Source organism: Lutra lutra, chromosome 12 (genome assembly GCF_902655055.1).
Source record: "Lutra lutra chromosome 12, mLutLut1.2, whole genome shotgun sequence".
NCBI lineage: Eukaryota > Metazoa > Chordata > Mammalia > Carnivora > Mustelidae > Lutra > Lutra lutra.
Window position 1 is genome coordinate 20,668,505 of NC_062289.1, and position 20,842 is coordinate 20,689,346.

Sequence of the window (20,842 nt, forward strand, 5' to 3'; positions counted from 1 at the left end):
TCTATTTTCCCTTATAGTCTGAATGATTAATATAAAAAATCAGAGAATTTTATGTAATCAACTTTGTGTTGTATAGGAAACAGACTAGACCTCTCATTTGAAAAAAAAAATAATGATGATCTAACTGGGGAAATAAGATTTAAAGATGTTCTATAAAAATGTGTGCTGTTATGTTATTAAGTGAATAATACAATGATTCAGATCCTCAGTGGTATGAAGCAATCAACATTAGGAATGGGTTCTATGAGATCAGGCTAATCTGGTAAGGCTTCAGAAAGTAGGGAAATATAAAAGTTGATGTGAAACAGACATAAGATAAGGAATGGGAGAAAGTAATGACAGTAGAAAGCTGATTTTTACATAGCAGAACAAGACAGAAATAGATCAAGAATGGTAAAGAGATAACTTATGTCACTTGAAGGTCGTGCACCAGGATGATAAATGAGATGAGGTCAACTAATGGAGAAGATTAGCTGTCAGGAAGATCAAAGAATTTGGATTTAATTAATTAAAAAGGTAAAGGTCAAAGTAAACTACTAGGAAAATGTAGGCGTTATAACATTGCAAAAGTGGACGTTATTTTTGCATGGGCATTTTAAGTGGCATCTAGTACGGGATAATGGAAAATGTTTTCTATTCATTTTAGTGAGCTGTAGATATGGGGGTTTCTAGGATACAGTAAGCATAAAATACATTTTATAAGGCAGTAAAACTACCAAATAATTTAAGCAAGGGAATGAATTGAATTCTATCTTTCACCTTAATTCGATTTACTATAGTTGGTCTCTAGTCATTAGTTTTACAGTAATACTTGGGCGGAGAGTTTTCTGCAGTTATGTGCATCCAGTTGTACAAGGAAGAACAAACAAATAGAAACACAAAACTTGAGATTTTTGATTGAGGGTCATAAAGATAAATTACTGGCCACTGTTTGCTTTAATACTGTGGCACAGATTGTTGCTACTGCAGACCACATGGTTTGGGACCACATCTACTGCCCTGTATTCCCCAATTTGCCACGTAATTAGCTTAGACTAGTTCTAGCGAATGGGTTGTAAAAAGGAATGTATCATCTGTGCCACTCCTGGGTCAAGACCGATAAGAGGATGTGTTGTCCACGCATTCTTCCTTTCTCCTTGCTATGGCAACCTTAGAGGTCACATGCTGAGATGGGGCATGGCAAGAGGAAGAAAGAGTGGATCTCTGTAAGAAAGCCCCCCTGAAACTTTGTAAGAGGTAAACTCTTGTACTAAACAAAGAATTCACACTCTATGACCCATTGGTGAAATCTGGCCTGAAGCCTCCCTTTATAGCTCTTGCAAGCTAGGAATTTATTTATTTATTTTTTTTTACATTTTGAAATGTTGGGGGTGGGGAGCAAAGGAAGAATAATATATTGTGATCCATGATTCAGCTTCAATGTCCATAACGTTTTATTGGCATACATGTGCTCTCATTTATTTATTTATACATATTTATACATATATACATACATATATATTTATATATATATATCAATATCTATATCATAGATAGATAGATAGATAGATCGATAGATAGATAGATATGGGGTATGGCTGCTTTGGTGTTGTACCAGGAGTTGAGCATTTGTGACAGAGATCATCTGGCCCACAAACTCCAAAATGTTTACTATCCGGCCCTTTATTGACATATTCTGGTATCAATGATCCCCAAATCCTAGGCACCTATGAAATGAATCCCTAACATTGTGTTTTTACTAGCTGATTCCTGCTTTTCCCCCCAACAATAGCTGATTACATGAAAGTTAAAAACTGGCCCAAACTGAACAAATAAAATGATCTCTGCCAGGATATTGGGATAAAATTTAGAATTAAAGAGATTAGGAAAGATAGATGGCAGGTATTTCTAATTGCTGGAAGTGAGCACAAGGGAAACTGAGAGCTAAGTACGCCCTTGTCTAACGTGTGTTTGGAGATGCAGGGATGCGTCGGGCGATCCCAAGAAGGAAAGGGAAAGAGAACCGCCCTTGCTAGCTCTTCTGTTCCAAGTGTTCCATGAACTATCCCTTTATCTCTATTTTTTTTAAACTCTTGAACTTATTAAAATATTTATCTACTTGAGCTAGTATGAGTGATTTTTTTTTTACTTGAGAATGGAAAAAACATTCATTCAGGTACTGACCTCATGAAAACTTTAATTAAAATTTCCAGAAAGACTTCATCAATATTTAATAGTGAAAACTCTACTGAGAGAGGCAATCTGTCATGGAGACAGCAATAACATCCTAGAGATATCCTAGAGCCCTTCTGCGAAGTTTCTAATCCATTTCTATAAGGTTTACTATAATTTTTATAAGTAAGTTTCGTACGTCATATTTCCTTTTATAGTTTGGTTAACTACAGATATTTCCTATATGAAATGGATGAGGTGTTTGATCCCAAATGCATTATTGTAGTATGACTTTAGAGTAAACATGCAAACTTATATGGGTAGGTTTTATTCTTAATTAAATGAGGAGCAATGCATAAGTCTCCATTTCTTATTTGAAGTCAATGGATGAAACTCAAAGTTCTAAAATCACCTGAATATTATAAGCATAATGTTATATATACACACACATATAGGTGTGTGTGTGTGTATATATATATATATAGTGTGTATATACATATATAAAATATATACACAGTTTCATTTTTTTCTATAGGAGGTCAACACCTTTCATCAGATCTACAAATGAGTCCATGATGCAAAACAAAGAAACATTAACTTAAAGAATCATTATCAAGATCAATGGAAAAAACATATGAAGTTATTAACATACATAGAACATACTACACACATAAGACAGAATATTCATAGTAGATGGAACACTTGATAAATGTTTGTTTGCTTACTTCTCTTTCTTCTTTCTCATTTATTCAAACCTCCCACCTATTTGGGCCTTATTCCCCCAATTATGTTAACAATTGTCTTGAGGACAGAGACTACATTTTAATTCATTATAAGGCTTCCACTCAATTAGGTATGGTAGGAAATTTCTCCAGATTAAATATTTGTGTCTCCTCAAACTCGTATGTTGAAACCTAATCCCCAGTACTGTGGTATTTGCGGGTCGGGGGTTGGGGGGAGGCTTGGGAGGTGCTTGGCTCATGAGGATAGAGCCCTCCAGAATGGAATTCATACCCTGTCAAAGAGGCCTCAGACAGCATCCTCACCCTTCTGGTAGGAGAGGATATATGGAAAAGACAGCAGTCTAGGAACCAATAAGTGGCCCTGATAAGACACCAAAACTGCCAGCATCTTTTGGGCATCTTTGTTTGTTTGCTTTTTCAGTCGTATCATGCATTCTTAAATAGGTAGCACATTCACATGGAACAAAATTCAAGAGTGCACTGTGTTCTATCATTGAAATTTGTAAAAATAATAGAACGTAAATGTTCTCCCCCTACAAAAAAAAAAAAAAGACAAATATGTAAAGTGATGGATGTGTTAATTAACCAGATCTTGGACTTGCCTGATTCTAGAACCGCAAGTAATGTCTGTCGTACATAAGCTAGCAGTTTATGGTATTCGTGATAACAGCCTAAAGGGATTAAGACAGAAACTATTATTTAGGGCGCCTGGGTGGCTCAGTGGGTTAAGCCTCTGCCTTCGGCTCAGGTCATGATCCCAGGGTCCTGGGATCAAGCCCCGCATCGGGCTCTCTGCTCAGCAGGGAGCCTGCTTCCCTTCCTCTCCCTCTGCCTGCCTCTCTGCCTATTTGTGATCTCTGTCAAATAAATTAAAATCTTTTAAAAAAAAAAGAAACTATTATTTATTGGATAACTTGTGAAAACGTGATCCTGGATGTGTGTGAAAGGGTGTGTATGCGTGTGTGTGTGTGTGTGTGTGTGTGTGTAAAAGATTATTTTCAGTATCATATGGTTCTCTTCCTTTATATCATTTTTTTTTCTCTTGCGGCTTTTAAGACGTGGGATACAATGCTCATTTAAGACTGGAACCAGGGCGCCTGGGTGGCTCAGTGGGTTAAGCCACTGCCTTCGGCTCAGGTCATGATCTCAGGGTCCTGGGATCGAGTCCCGCATCGGGCTCCCTGCTGAGCAGAGAGCCTGCTTCCCTCTCTCTCTCTCTCTGCCTGCCTCTCTGCCTACTTGTGATCTCTCTCTGTCAAATAAATAAATAAAATCTTTAAAAAAAAAAAATAATAAAAATAAAAAAAATAAAAAAAATAAAAAAAAAAAGACTGGAACCAAAATCCCTCACTGGGCCCGTCTGCTCTTCGTCTGCCTTATAATATTTCAAAAATACTTGTGTTCTAGGAGTAATAAGCATCACCTTACCCAAATAATCCCATAACCTACTTTTCCCCTAAACGATGAACCTTCTCTGGAAATGTAGAAATAAAAGTTTCAGCAGCTAGATCTCTTTGATTTGAAATCTGTAATTGTATTCCCCTTTCAAACTCCGGGAATCTTCCTATGGAGTTATTTTGCTCAGAAATGCTGACGCTACCCTGTGGTTGCCGATTTCCCTTGCTGCTCCGCTGCCACTGACCTGCTTCCTTCCCAGCGTAGACTTTTCCAGCTACCACATCCCTGTTGGTTGCTATGCAACCAGCCCTGGGAGGCAGTCTTTCTGTGCTTTCTCTCAGATGAATGGCTGGTCACCATCCTCACTATGTTTCCAACAATCCCAAGTGTGGCTCTAATCTGGGGTTTATAGCACACAAGACTTAAAATCTTTTACTTTTTATTTATATCTGATTTCTTCTCTAAAAAGCCTTCTTTTGATGTCTCTCGTGATTTTCCTTCTTTCTCATTAAACATTGACATAAGTGTCACCGCCAACCAGTCAAGACTTCTCAAATTTACACTCTATCACTGTGGATTGTCCTTTTTTTTTTTTACCTTGGTTATTGAACTGTAAATTACATTGTAAACACTAAAACAGTTACATGGAAGAATCACGCATTAGATTTTACATTATATTCTGGAATTTTTCTGGGCTTAGAATCAAAATGTCAATGACAAAATTTCATTTGTGAGTTAATTCTTTTTCCTCTAAAGATTTATAGAACTAGCTACAAAATATGTATGGTCACTTGAGAGACTATTAAACAACTGAATATGTTAAAAGTAAAATTATTTTAGTCCCCTCCAAATTAATTAACATTAAAACCTAATTAAATGTAATAAAATTAGGTGAATCATTAGCGCAGTATGTAGCGCGTCAGTCTCATAAATGTAATAAAATTATTTATTTTAAAATCTGATACTTTGCTGAATATGTAAAAATAAATCCCAGGGGCGCCTGGGTGGCTCAGTGGGTTAAGGCCTCTACCTTCAGCTCAGGTCATGATCTCGGGGTCCTGGGATCGAGCCCCTCATCGGACTCTCTGCTTGGCAGGGAGCCTGCTTCCTCCTCTCTCTCTGCCTGCCTCTCTGCCTACTTGTGATTTCTCTCTGTCAAATAAATAAATAAAATCTTAAAATAAATAAATAAATAAATAAATAAATCCCATATTATTAAAAAGAAATCTGAAAAAAGTTTAAAGAAATTTTTGGTTGTCTTAAATTATATTTTAGATTATTATATGCTAGCCCTAAAGCAAATAACAAAGGGATATTACTTCTAGCCTAACAAACTGCCAAATCTTTTTGAAAGGGAAGTAACTCAGGTTGAAAGAAGACAATGAAGTTGTTGTTTGTATATTTTGAAGCTTGTAAATTAGTAGGGCCTTTAAGGGAACAATTATTATAATGACATGAGTTTGAAAGTATACTTTCATTCTACTTTCCAACTTCTTGACCCCAACAAACTCACTATTAATATCCAACCTATTGACATTTAGGCAAGGAATTAAGTTCAAGGGTGTTCGTCACAAAGCTATGAAAACAAAGGTTATAATTATGAAATTTATCTCCCCAACAAGTTTCCCTCTCTTCACGCCTCTGCTCCCACCATTCCTCTTGGGTGCACATGATCCATGCCTTCTGGAATTTTTTTTTTGGAAGATTATTTGAGGGTTTTTTTCCTATGTTTTGTTAGTCACAATACAGTACATCAATAGTTTTTGATGTAGTGTTCCATGATTTTATTTGTGTATAACACCCAGTGCTCATTAAATATGTGCCCTCCTTCACTGGGCTAACCCATACCCTCACCCTGAAACCTTCAGATTGTTTCCTGGAGTTCATAGTCTCTCATGGTTGCCTCCCCCTCTGACTTTCCCCTCCCCCACCTTCAGTTTTCCCAGATTACTTGAATTTGGGGGAAAAAAGTATGGTACACAGTGATGAATAATAATTGGAGAGAGTCTTGTGATGGCCACTGAGCTCTTTCTACTGTGATTCCTTCAGCTGCCCTAGTTCCTGTCTTTCCCTAGACTTGAGCACTTAGTTCTTTGTCCTTTTTGTAGTTTTCCTGGTGAGCTACTTATTAGTCTTCCTCTTCCTTATTTATTATGGTATGAATTCAATAGACTCAATTTCTTTGGCTTAAAAAAGAATCTTGGGGCGCCTGGGTGGCTCAGTGGGTTAAGCCTCTGCCTTCAGCTCAGGTCATGATCTCAGTGTCCTGGGATTGAGCCCCGCATCGGACTCTCTGCTTAGCAGGGAGCCTGCTTCCCCCTCTCTCTCTCTGCCTGTCTCCTGCCTACTTGTGATCTCTCTGTCAAATAAATAAAATCTTTAAAAAAAAAAAAAAGAATCTTAATTGATACACATATCAGGACCGTAATGTGTTATAAGTACATATGCTTGAGGGATTATGGCATATTTAGGATGTGCTACAGAATCAAAATGGGGCTAATAACAGAAAAAGTTTGGCTATGCTCCAGGAAAGGAAAATGGCACCCTTAGGTGAGCAGTGGATAAATAACAAATCATGTGATCTATCGTCATTTAAGACCACTTAACAGCCCAGCAGGGAGCTCTGGGAAGGTCAAACAATATCAAAATGATTAGGAATGTCAAAACTGGGGTGGGAAGGGGGAATAAGACAAAACAAGGCAGTCTAATCTCAAAATTCAAAATTCTTCACTGTAGTACACAAAAAACTCAGGAATACTATGTGCCCTGGTGTGAGGAGAACTCCTTTCTGTTCGTCACTGCTTTGGCCATGACATTGAAAGGAAGGTTAGATTTTATTTTAGGGAATGATCTCTAATTCAGAAGCTACTAAAAGGACAACCTTGCAGATCTCTCACCTCAAGATTAGGGGAGGATGCAGAAAGCGTGGGATCCCAGCAACTAAAATGAAGATAGCTGGGAGTCTCTAGATTCTGAAATGCTACCCGGTGCTCTTTTTAAAATTGAGATACAATTCACACATAAAACTCACCACTTATAATTCAGTGGTTTTTAGTGTGTTCACAAGGTTGTTCAACCAAGGCCACTATTAAATTCTATAATATTTTCATCACCCGGAAAGAAACTCCAAATTCATTAGCAGCCACTCCCATTACCTTCTCCCACAAGCCCTGGCAAACATTAATCCACTTTCTTCCTTTATGGATTTGCCAGTTCTGGAGATTTTACATAAATTGTATCACACGATACATGTTCTTTTCCTTCTGGATTCTTTCCCCTAGCATAACACTTTCAAAATTCATCCATGTTAGAGCATGTATTGCTACTCTATCCATTTTTACAGCTGAATGACATCCCATTATCTGGATACAACACTTCTGTTTATTCTCATCAGTTGCTGGACACCATTCTTTGACTACTATGAATAATGTTACTATGAAAATTCTTATACATGTTTTTACCTATGTGTGTTTTTAATTCTTTTGTGTATATACCTGAGAGGAGAATTCCTGGGCCGTATGGTAATTTTATGTTTAACTTTTTGAGAAACTGACACACCATTTTCCATAGCAATTGTACCACTTTACAAACCTACTGTAAGAAAAGTATATGATTTCCGATTTTTCCACTTCTTTGCCTACAATTTTTATTTTATGATTTTAAAAATTACTGTTGTAATCATCCTAGGGAGTGTAGAGTGGCATCTTACTACAGTTTCAAGTCTCATTTTCCTAATGGCCTTTGAAACATGTCCAGGGTTCAAACTGAATGTGCTCTCAATGGGGAAATACAAACTAGCATAGAAAAGCAAGCAAGCAAGCAAGCAAGCAACAGAAAAATCCTTAGGGAAGATATTAGAGAACTTTGCTACAGTCATTGTCAAATATATGGGGAAATGATCTGATAATTGTTGAGCTTGTGTGGTAGGTTACAACCTGCTGCCTTTTGAATGTATTTGAAGGTTTTTATAATAAAAAGTTAAAGACATTTATTTGTTATTATTTTTATTTTTTTTTCAAGCTGAAGTAAATCTATGGGCACAGAATTTGGGAGTGTCTAAGAAAACTCTTTCTTAAAGGCTGGAGACTTGCCTCTATTCAAGGACTCAGCTCTTAAAATTAGACAAGAGGCTGAGAATCTCCAGTATAGCCGTTCTGGTCGAGACAGGATTCACCAAACCTCAATTTTGGGGGGCTTTAAAATTCAGATTGAACCCTCTGTCATTGTTTCTAAATCGGGCCACTACTGACATTTTGGGCAAGGCAAATCTCCCTTGCTACCATCATGGCCACCTTATTCATGATTCCAGTCCACGAGCCCTGGAGTGGCAAAGGAAGGATGCCCATTATCTACAAAGTGGATCCTTCTTCCTGCCTGATTTTTAATTTCGTCTGTTGCACTAGAAATCTTTTAGGAGTATGCTCAAGGGAACACAAATATTCTCAGGCTCTGAGCCCGTTCTGAGAATTCCAGCCACATCCCTGTTCTTCAAATTTCCCAAGTCACCTCTGGATTTGGTATCCAGACACGACTCCGAATAAGAGGTGAATGTGTGTCAGGATTTATGTGGGATGGCACTATTATGTTGGGCTCCCGTAGCTCTGGTGAGACAGAGGGAGTATTGCATAAAACTGGAAGATGAAAAGACAAACTACAAACGGGGAGACAATATTTGCAAACCACATACCTAACAACTAGGGACTGGTATCTAAAATATAAGAAATTCTCAAAACTCATGGTAAAACAAAACAAAACACAACAAAAAAAAATATCCAGTTAGAAAATGGACAAAAGACACAAACAGGCATTTCATCAGAGGTTGTATATGGAGCAAATATGTATACGAAAAGATGTTCAACCATCATTAGCTGTTAGGGAAATGGAATTAAAAATGTAATGAGTTATTAGTATATATCTACCAGAATAACTAAAATTTTAAAAAGTGATAATACCAAATGCTGGCAAAGATGCAGAGAAACTAAATCTCTCATATACTGTAGGTAGGAACTAAAAATGGTACACTCTTGAAAACAGTTTAGATAGTAGCATAAAAGTTAAACATACCGTATGACCAAGAAATTGCACTCCTGAGCATTAATCACAGAGAAATGAATATTTGTGTTCACACAAAAATCTCTATATGAATTTTGTGGCAACTTTATTTGTAATAGTGAAATACTAGGATCTAATCAAATGTTCTTCAGCAGGTGAATAACTACTCACCTTTAACTAGGTAAACAGATACATACATATCTCAGAAAGCGACTCAGTAATAAAAGAAACAAACTGCTTGTACACTAAGCAATTTGCATGAATATCCAGGGATTTAGGTAGGATAAAAATGCCAATCCCAAAAGGTTGCATACTGTATGATTCCACTTATTTAACATCTGAGAAACAAAAATCTGTAGACACACAGGATAGATTAATGACTGTCAGGATTTGGGACCCTGAGGGACCTGCTGAGAAGGGGGCTAGAGGGAAGTGGGTATAATTATAAAGGGAAATTACTCAAGATCCTGTAACTTTGACTCTGTTTCGTATCTCAAGTGTGGTGGTAGACACAAATTTACACATGTGGTAAAACTGTGTCAGACTGAATACACAGACACAGATAAATAGACACAAAAGGGAAAATTTGTATAAGGTTGGTAGATTGCATCAATATCAATATCTTGCTTGTGATATTACAGTTTTGTCAAATGGTCTATTGGAGAAAACCATGCAAATTGTATGCCAGATCTCTCTTATTTCTTATACTTGCATGTGAATCTATAATCATCCCAATAAAAATTTTAACTTAAAAACTTGATTAAAAGATTCGTACTTACAGAAAAGACATATTATGGAAATTCTTATTTAAAAGGTTTTAATCTCACAAGAGGATTGTCACAGGAATTCTTTAACTAAACAAATATTTTTCTATAGTAAATTCATAAAGAAAAAAATGAATTCTCTATCTAATATCAAGCAGGAGAATGTTTGAAAGGTAACACAGATGAGAAGCATGAGCTCACAGTGGCCCCCAGAATCTCCCCAGGTTGTTGTTATCTGTCCTGTCCATGGGCTCCTTATATAATGTCCCATTTCCTTCCAGACTGTCCCTTCCCCTGTTACTCAAGGACTGGAATTGCTGAGTAGGAAATAATATGTTTTTTTCTCCAGACATCTTTCCCGTGGACATATACTTCTGAAATTACAAATATGATCATTTTGCAAAAAAAAAATTGTTCAACATTTCATAACTGCTCATCTTTTAAGTAAAACATACTTTTGGGGGGATTGTTTTTAAGATGAGATCAGAAGGGCAGATGTTAATGGCAAGGTTTATATTTAGATCATACAGAAAACTTATTGCTGGAGACTTCGGTATATTTCTAAGGCACTTGGGGCCTTCCCCGACCTGTGCAAAATAAAAGGTGCAAATCTTATCGGTGCATTTCTGAACCCACAGACAACAGTGCTAAGCATCCAAGAACATGACTGACTGAACTGCAGCGCCACAGAGACATCTACTGGCTGGCTTCTTTGCTTCTGGTCTGGCTTTTAAAAGATGACGTGTCATAGGGAATTGTCACTCGCCAGCACCACTCAGCACTGCACGTAAGCCCTGTATGTATGGCTGTGCTGAAAATTATATCGCCCCATATCCTGGGACAATTAATTGCAAGTCTGAAGGGAATGACAGGCTCACAGTCCATTCTTCTCATCACATGCACTCCACCAGCTTTTATAAGGCCTCTGATAGCCAAGATGGCAAAGAGCCAACACTGTCCAACCCGATGAGTGAGGCCGAGGCGGAACACCAACAAGGCAATTCACAAATATGACCCAACTGAAAAAATACGTGTGGCCACTCTCAGCTTTTCACAGATTCTTTCCTATAGCTCAGTGCATGGGCAGTAATTAGGAAAATAGCTAAGGGTTAGAAGTATTTGTTTGGGACATATTCTTATAGGGACATTGGAAGCCCAGAACGTGAGGTACATTTTTAAGAGGAAAGACCAAAAAACACATCAGTAAGTCCATCAAGCTGTGTGCCCCCAGAGGGCACCTGACCACTTGGACAAGAAAGGATAGAGTCTTCCATATCCCCACCTCATGATCTGCTGACACTTTATAACCCTACTTTCATGTTTCTAGAATTTTTCAACTCTTGTTCTGGACTTGCTTCATAGTCATCTTTGGAGGCCTGCTTGTTTTAGCTCTCAGTATCGAGAACATGTTACCTCAAATACAATTGTGGGGGACAATGTTACAAGCTGAGCTGTATAATATTTGATGGAATTTTGATTATAGAACCAATCTGGCACGTATGAGGTGACCCAGGGATCTTAAGTCACAAAAGACCCAAATGTTTGACACAAAGAGTTATGATTTATCCCTGTGGCTGTCCTCCCTTGCTTTCTGTATGAGGAAAAAGCACAAGTTTATGCCAGAAACAAAGACAAAAAGATTACCCGTCTAGCAAATTTCATATAAAATGTATCTCCATTAGTATCTGACAGAACTATATTGATATCGATTTGTAGAAGAGAAATAAAGAGGCACATTTCCTTTGGTTTATTAAAATCGACTTGGAGATTGATCATATTGTCATAAGCATTAGCTATGAGAGAGGATTCCTATTGTTTTTACTAATTGTGAAAACAGTCCATACTCATTGTAAAAATTGAAACCCTTTATTATCCCATCATGTCCCACATTAAAAAAAAAAAAAAAGCTGCCAGGAGTTTTGCTGGTTATCCTTTTGGTGTCTCTATGCGTATACAAATATGCCCATATACACACAAGAATGAGTATGAAAACATATCATAGTACTCTTTGTCACCCATTTGCTACTTCTTTTCTAAATTGATTGTTTCAAACTTCATCCCTTTAAAATGCATTTCTATATTTATCCAGATACTAGGTCTTCCCTAATATCCCCTTTGAAAAAACAGCGTTCTTTGACCCACGGTGGTAATCAGAAGGCTTGATTTTCCTGTTGAGGGTCTTTCCCCATTTCTCCTAGCTCATCTATAGGCCTTTTTCTCTTGTTATCTGTTGTCTCCTGTAAGTTTTCCTCTCATCCATCAACTTGGAGGGCAATCCTCTTTTCTTCTCATAATGCCATGAGCCATTGTTCCCCCCTCGTCTTACTCAGAGTCACTCAGCAAACAGCAAATAAAGCACCTCCTATATTTCAAGCATTACGTAGACATGAATCAGCAAAATAAATATGAGTCCTGCCTTCTGGAAGCTTATAATGGTGCTTCTATTTCTTGATTAAAAGAATGTATGAGGAAATCAGGAAACAATGACATCTAAGGGGAATCAGGCACTTGCCCAGAGTAACTCAGCTAGTAAGTGGCAGAGCTGTCACTGGAACCACTTTCATAATCCACTGATTTAAACACTCATCTCCTTTGGGAAAAAACTCAAAGGGAGAGTTGCTTCTTTCTGATTTTCCTGAATACCTTAAACCTGAATTTTCTTTCCACAACCCATGGGTTTTACTCATCTGTACAGGAAGACTGGTGGCCACTTACATCTCCCAGAATAGCTGGAAAGAAGAGAAATACAGTGGGAAAGGGGAAGGCCTATGTCTTTATGTTCAATGTGCAAGGATAGTAGTAGAGTCCTCTGATGCTTTATTTTTAATATAAAAATGTTCTTTTATATATATATATATATATATATATTCTTTTAAGAATGCAATTTCCTTTTCATAGTGGGCTTCTAATACCAAGCACATGTAACTCTTTTATTTAAAAAAAACAACACATTAATTTCAGAAATATTGCCTAAACCTATTTTTAAAATCTCACTTTTCTTGTAGTTTCTATGTACTTCATTATTAGTGAAGTTAAGTGTCTTTCCCCCACTTACAGGCATTACTTATAGTTTACTTCTGTGATAAGCACATTCACATCCTTCATCCATCTTTTTGTGAATCTAAAAATACATTATGAATTTGAAAGTACTCAGTATATGTAAAGAATATTTTTTAAAGATTTATATTTATTTGAGAGAGAGGAGAGGGGGAGAGAATGAGCAGGGGGAGGGGCAGAGGGAGAGGGAGAATCTACAAGTAGACTCCTCGCTAAGCATGGAGCCCAACCCACGGCTCTATCCTATGACCTTGGGATCATGACCTGAGCCAAAACCAAGAGTCAGGCACTTAATCGACTAAACCACCCAGGTGTCCCTGTAAACAATGTTTTTTTGTTTTTTATTCTATTTTTTTAAAATATATTTTTATTTATTTATTTATTTGATAGGCAGAAGTCACAAGTAGGCAGAGAGGCAGGCAGAGAGAGAGGGGGGAAGCAGGTTTCCCGCTGAGCAGAGATCCCGATGTGGGGCTCAATCCCAGGACCCTGAGATCATGACCTGAGCCGAAGGCAGAGGCTTTAACCCACTGAGCCACCCAGGCACCCAACAATGTTTTTTAAATTGCCCTATATGTTGAAAATATTTTTCCAGTTTGTTGTCGATTTTGAGTTATTATCCCTTTTCTGTGCAGAAATTTAAGGACTTTCATGCAGTGCTAAATATGAATATTTATCTTAATAGCTTGTGAGTTTTAATATGGGATATACAGCACCTCTATATAAATATAAATTTAATTTTGTCCCCAATTTTTAGTGAAGAAAGATGACGTAACAGTCAGCATATTTTTACACCATAGCAATTACAGTGCTTAGAAACTGCTGAGCAAATTTCACTTCAATTCTTTCCTTAAATTCATACAGAGTTGAATTTGGGGCACAGCCTTAGATCTAAAGAATATAGAAAGAACTTCTTGGAGGTCTAGTGCACAGTATGATGACTATAATTAACAACACTGAATTGTATACTTGAAATTCGCTAAGAGATTGGATCTTAAGTATTTTCAGCATACACACACAATATAGTAACTATGGGAAATGATGGATATGTTAATTAGCTTGATTGTGATTATAATTTCACAGCATATGCATACACTGAATTATTATGTTGTATACCTTAAATATTTCTAAATTTTATTTGTCAATTATACCCTAATAAAGCTTAGAGAAAGCTAAAAGAAAACAAGGCAACTGTAGAAATATGCAGAAAATGTAAGAGATGTTACTCTCTCCTACTTTCTCAGATGGCCTTGTTTGTGTGACGCACAAACGCAGCCCCTGTGTGTGGCCAGTGACTTCTCCCAAGGCCTACCGGGGTCTGTGTTGTCAGCCATTTTTATGGCTGATTTACTGCACAATTGATTGGATTAAGCATGCAGTCATCCAAATTAGACTTTCAGTAATCTGACTGACCATGTGAGACCCTGTGTGACAGAGGTCCCTCAAGCTGATGCTAAGGGCGTAGAAAGGAGAAAAGAGGCTGTGCCCTAGCAACAGTCTTTAATGGGACAAACCAAACTAACAAATATGGACAGCAAAGCCCCTTAGGATGGACAGGGTCATGGAACAAGGATTTTACTCAAAGCCCAATTACACCCCTTGCTGTCCAGGCGACTTTAGACAAGTTATTTATTTATTTATTTATCCCCTAAGATTTTATTTATTTATTTGAGAGAGAAAGAGAGTGAAAGAAGAAGGTCAGAGGGAGAAGTAGACTCCCCATGGAGCTAGGAGCCCACCACAGGACTCTATCAATCCCAGGATTCCAGTCTCTTGGCGTGAGCCGAAGGCAGTCACTTAACCAACTGAGCCATCCAGGCACCTTAGACAAGTTATTTAAATCCTTAAGCCTTAACATCCTCCTAGATGTAATGGACAAATTAATATCTCTATTTCAGGGTTGTTTTGATCAAATTAAGCAATAATATCTAAAGTACACTGAGATGATAACCAAATGTGAAGCAATTCCTTGCAAGCCTCCTTCATGAGCTTCTCTTTCTTCTTTTCATGTTTCATAATCTCAAGACCTCGTAATTTTGCTATCCATTCAAAAATTATTTTTGAGTGTTTATTTCTGCATAACACACCATGCTATGGGCTACCAGACTAGGATACTATTGAATAAAACATGAGTTTTGCTCTTCAAAAAAGCTTATAGATTAATTAGAGAGATAATGATAATGGAAGGCAATATTCATCAAGAAATCATTCTGTGCTAGATGCTTAATCATGTAATTCTCACAGATACCCTACAAACTATGTGCTCTCTTTATCCCCATTTTACAGATTAACAAACAGAATTAGGAAACATCCAAAGCCACACAGCCTGTAAGTGTTAGAACAAAGATTCAAACCCAGATGTCTATGGCTTTAGAGCCTACATTTTTAACTAGGTTTAAGGACTGTGTTATATGAAAAGCAATAATATAACTACAACATGGTAAGTGACATGAGAAATACAGATATAATTTGCAGGGAAATTTACAGGAAGGCGGAGCCACATTTGGCTGACGCATCAGGAGAGACCTTATATCGAAGATACTGGAGATATAACTTCAAAAGCCACAATGTATTCATCTGTGCTGAGCCAAGGTAATAGTTTTCCTTTCTGCAGAAATGATTTCAAGTGATAGTGGGGGCCTCGCTGATGACAAGCCCACGTGAGTAAAACACAGGCTTCAAAGTTAAGTGCCCACGGCTGTGAAATAAAAGATCTTGTCTGAGGCCTCCAAATGGCAAGCCTGGGAAGTGGAAATTTCCCACAGAAAACACTATTTCATCCTTGACTAATCATTGGTGGGGGCCAATCTGTGATCTTGCTCAATGTGTCACGGGCCGTGCCTGTACTTGGGCGGGGGAGGGGGAGAATGTGACAGCCTAAAAACTATGACAGCAAATACAAGGGCTGCTCCTGGAACCATACAAATAATCTCTTTAAAACCAGGATTCCCTATCAAGCCGGGAATTACATGATCTATTCCAGGGAAAGGAGAAGAACAAAGATTTCTTTAACCAGTTATAGGCTAATGTTTTTTGGGAAAAGTACATATCACAAGATTTTTTTGTCATCATCACTAAAAACAAAACACGGTCAGGACATCTGGGTGGCTCAGTGGGCTAAAGCACCTGACTCTTGATTTCAGCTCAAGTCATGATCTCAGGGTTGTGAGATCGAGCCCCAAGTTGGGCTCTAAGCTCAGCACAAAGTCTGCTTAAGATTCTCTCTCTCTCTCCCTCTGCTCATGCTTTCTCTTCCTTTAAAAAATAAAGGGGCGCCTGGGTGGCTCAGTGGGTTAAGCCGCTGCCTTCGGCTCAGGTCATGATCTCAGGGTCCTGGGATCGAGTCCCACATCGGGCTCTCTGCTCAGCAAGAAGCCTGCTTCCCTCTCTCTCTCTCTCTGCCTGCCTCTCTGTCTACTTGTGATCTCTCTCTGTCAAATAAATAAATAAAATCTTTAAAAAAAAAAAAAATAAAATAAAATAAAATAAGGAGGGCATGTGATGTGATGAGCACTGGGTATTATATGCAACTGATGAGATATCAAACACTATGTCTGAAACTAATGATGGCTAATTGAATTTAAATAAAAATAAAAACAGTGCATTGTGGGTTTTTTTTTAATTAAATGTACTACATTTTAGGTCCTATCAAGCAACTGATAGAATATCAGTCCTATTTCTGCCTCTTCTTGTCCTATTCTTGCTCCACCGTGAGTTGTAAACTTTTAGTATCAGCCAGGGACCATGCCAGGATATCCCTAGCCTCTGATTTTCCCTTTTCTACCCTAGTCATGTCCTGTGGACATATCAGTTAAATTTGCTGAAGATGGACCCTTAAAAGGGCCCAACGTGGGGTGTCTGGGTGACTCAGTCAGTTAAACATCTACCTTCAGCTCAGATTATGATCTCAGAGTCCTGGGATGGAACCCCACATTGGGCTCCCTGCTCAGCAGACAGCCTGCTTCTCCCTCTGCCTGTCCCTCCCCCTCCTTGTACTCTCTCTATCCATCTGTCAAATAAGTAAATAAAAAATCTTTTAAAAAAAGGGTGGGGGGTGGGAGGTCCCAGGTGAGAATTAGGTAAAACTCTTCTCTAATTGCCAGCTCTCCCATTCCTTGAGGCCCTTAACCTTGCTGATTTGAAGCAGACATATTTGTTCCCCTAACATCTGACCTCCTCGAAGGCCACACACCCATGTCTTGTTCAGCCCTGCATCATTTTCTTCTTTTGTTTGTGGAATCCCTTATGTGGCTTCGGATTCCCATGCTCCTACCGTGCTTTTTCTTAGAGCCCAGATTTCCCACCCCTGCTTCTGTTTGTCCCACCAGCCAGTCCTAGTAGGACAACCATGAATGGAGAAGCCTACTCATCTATGTTGAAATCAAAGTTGACTTCAGGGCAAATAATAATATTTTCAAGTTACATGTTTATAACTTCTATGTTGTGGCAAACACTACACATGTAACGGGCATAATTTTGCAAATACAGATGCAGTTGAGTAAGAAATATAAATAAAATAAAATGTAAATGATAACATTTCATCCAAAGTCCTTTTAGCACTTGACTGCTGGAGAATTTTTTCACATCATCGGTGGTCTTTCTTGCCTTTGTGCCTCTTTCTACACCAAAATCTGAAGGAAATAAGTGAGAAAGTTCTTAGTTGTGGTTTAAACAAAATAATTTAACTGAGTATGAGAAGATATATAGTAATATACAGAAGAAAAAAATCCCAAGACCAGCTTCTTAGCCAGGTTGTTAACCATGGACACTAAGGCCCATTTTGGGGGTAGAACACAGAGGAAAAGGTAAGAGGGTCCTAGATGTCAAGTGTAGACATTCAAACAGCATCCTGGAGGTCTTGCAAGTTAGACCTAGGGTATTTTTGGAGAAGCAGATGACTGAGACCAATATCCAGAGGTTCTGATACGATAGGTCTGAGGTTTCATCCAAGAATCAACATTACTAACATGCATCTTAGGTGATTTGTCCACGGGCCATGGAATGAGGAATGCAACTTTGGACTAAGGACTGATCTGAGAAAGCTGTCTCCTAGAAGATCAAAAAGTGTGTTGCAGAAGAGTCAGAGCAAGATAGAAGAAAAAATTAAATACAATAAAAAGAATTTAGTCTACATGTGATGGAGGGCTGGATGAGGCTAGTAGCAGAAGTGTCTTTAAAATCTTGTTTTCGGGGCACCTGGGTGGCTCAGTCGTTAGGCATCTGCCTTCAGCTCAGGTCATGATCCCAGGGTCCTGGGATCAAGCTCCATGTCCGGCTTCCTGTTCAGCAGGAAACCTGATTCTCCCTCTCATGCTCCCCCTGCTTGTGTTTCCTCTCTCTCCCTGTCTCTTTCTCTCTCTATGTGTCAAATAAATAAATAAAATCTTTTTAAAAAAATAAAATAAACACATGAAATAAAATTTTGTTTTCCACTAACATGATCTAGATCTTTCTAGCCATCACTGTTCTACTGTTGCTGTATTACCAAATACATGATAAACCATTCAGTGTTTAGGGACAGGCTAGCTTCAAAGAGTCTCTTTACATTTTACGAGTAAAACTGAGGGTTGCTGGAGGCAAGGTGGGTGGGGAATGGGCTAGATGGGTGAGAGGGATTAGGGAGGGCACATGATGTGATGAGCATTGGATGTTGTATGGAAGTGACAAATCACTAAATTATACTCCTGAAACCAATATTACACTATGTTAATTAACTAGAATTTAAATAAAATTTTAAAACAAAAAAAATTTATGTGTAAAAATCTTTTATATAACTTTATTACACATCATCATTTTTATTTTTTTTTAATATTTTCATTTATTTATTTGACAGAGAGAGACAGTGAGAGAGGGAACACAAGCAGGGGGCGTGGGAGAGGGAGAAGCAGGCTCCCCGCTGAGCAGGGAGCCCGATGTAGGGCTCGATCCCAGGACTCTGGGATCATGACCTGAGCGGAAGGCAGACAGTAACCAACTGAGCCACCCAGGCACCCCTCAGCGTGTTTCCTTAAAGGGAAAAGTAAAACATTATTTTTCCTCTCCCAAACTATCAGCCTTTCATTTCTTTTTTGTACTTAAAAATGATTTTTGATTCAGAACTAATTTTAGACTTATAGAAAAGTTGCAAAAAATAACACAGAGAGATTCCAAATATCCCTTACCCAGCGGGAAACAGAAAAAGGGCATTAGTGGAAAAACTAGTAAAGTTCAAATAAGATCTTCAGTTAAGAATATGGTATTCATGTTAACTCCTGGCTTATCACTTAGACACTTTTATCTTCTATTAATTAATGTAAACAAAAGCTACTGAGAGGTCGTAGAGTAACTTGCAAACCTTGCCTCTTCCTTAACAGAAACAAATGTTATTTGTATGCATTAAGTTCATGCCATAAGTATATGCCTTCATTTTATCTTTATGCCAGGTGTTGATGGAAAATTACAAGAAGTGTGACTCCTTAAATTACTCAGTTGTAAGATTATTAAAATAATCTCTATGACTATTGCCATTTAAAAATTGGGGGAAGGTGTGCCTGGGTGGCTCAGTCGGTTGAGCATCTGGCTCTTGATCTTGGCTCAGGTCATGATCTTAGGGTCATGAGATTGAGCCTTGCTCCAGGCTCTGCGTGCATATAGTCTGCTTGTCCCTCATCTTCTGCTCCTCCACCCATTTGCACTCTCTCTTTCATATAAATAAATAAAATCTCTTAAAAATTGGGGGGGGGAAGAGGCACAGAAAAGTTAAGTAACTTGCTTAAGATCACACATGGTAAGTGGAGCAGAGAGTCATTCAGACCTGCTACCTGGCCCCTGGGCCCCCAGTCTGTGCTCCAAGATCATCATGTTGTACTGCCTCTATATAAAAATCCACAAGATGCAGTAATGCCGAATGTAGAATTCTTCTAAGTCCACACTCTAATAACCCAGGGAGACAAAGGACATCTTGGTCTTCCATTTGTATAACCATGAGTCTCACCCTCTACAATAGATTGAAAACACCAATAAACATTCTGTCAGTGAAGGAAAATTACAGTATTTCTTCAGAGATATATTGAGAAATTATAACATCATTATGATAAAATCTCTAGTCTGAAATGTTGGGTCAGCAAATTTCTCACGAAACTTCTTTCTATTACACTGGAAAACCATAATCAATTATCCTCCTATGCTTTGACCTGACTTATTGGAGACGGCACCAAAGTAATCTCTTCAACACTGACAAATACCAGTAACTGTAGATATCACTGTATTGGTATTATAAGTGGGGTGTCAGTCAAGGTTTTCCGCTTCAAGCAATGAAACGGACCCTGATGATCTTAGGCAGGAATAGGATTCATTGGAAGCATAATAGCAGCTCCCAGAATTAATGAGAGCCTGCCAAACCAGGCTGGTAAAATATAAGAGACCAAAGAGCAGAAAGGACATCAACTTTTGGTAGGACCAGCCTGCACAGGGCCCCTTCTCTGCTAAATGTCTCCAGGTATCATCACCTTTATGAAGAGCAGTTGTCCCTTCTTTCTTCTATCATTTTTCCATGACTTTGAGCCCCAGGGAAAAGTATCTGATTGACCAAGCATTGGTCTTTTGCTGGGGTCAGTTTGAGTAATAGGAGCCTTGACCTACACAAAGATAGTTCCCAGGAATCAGAAAGGGGTTTAGTTTCCTGGAAACCCAGATGAC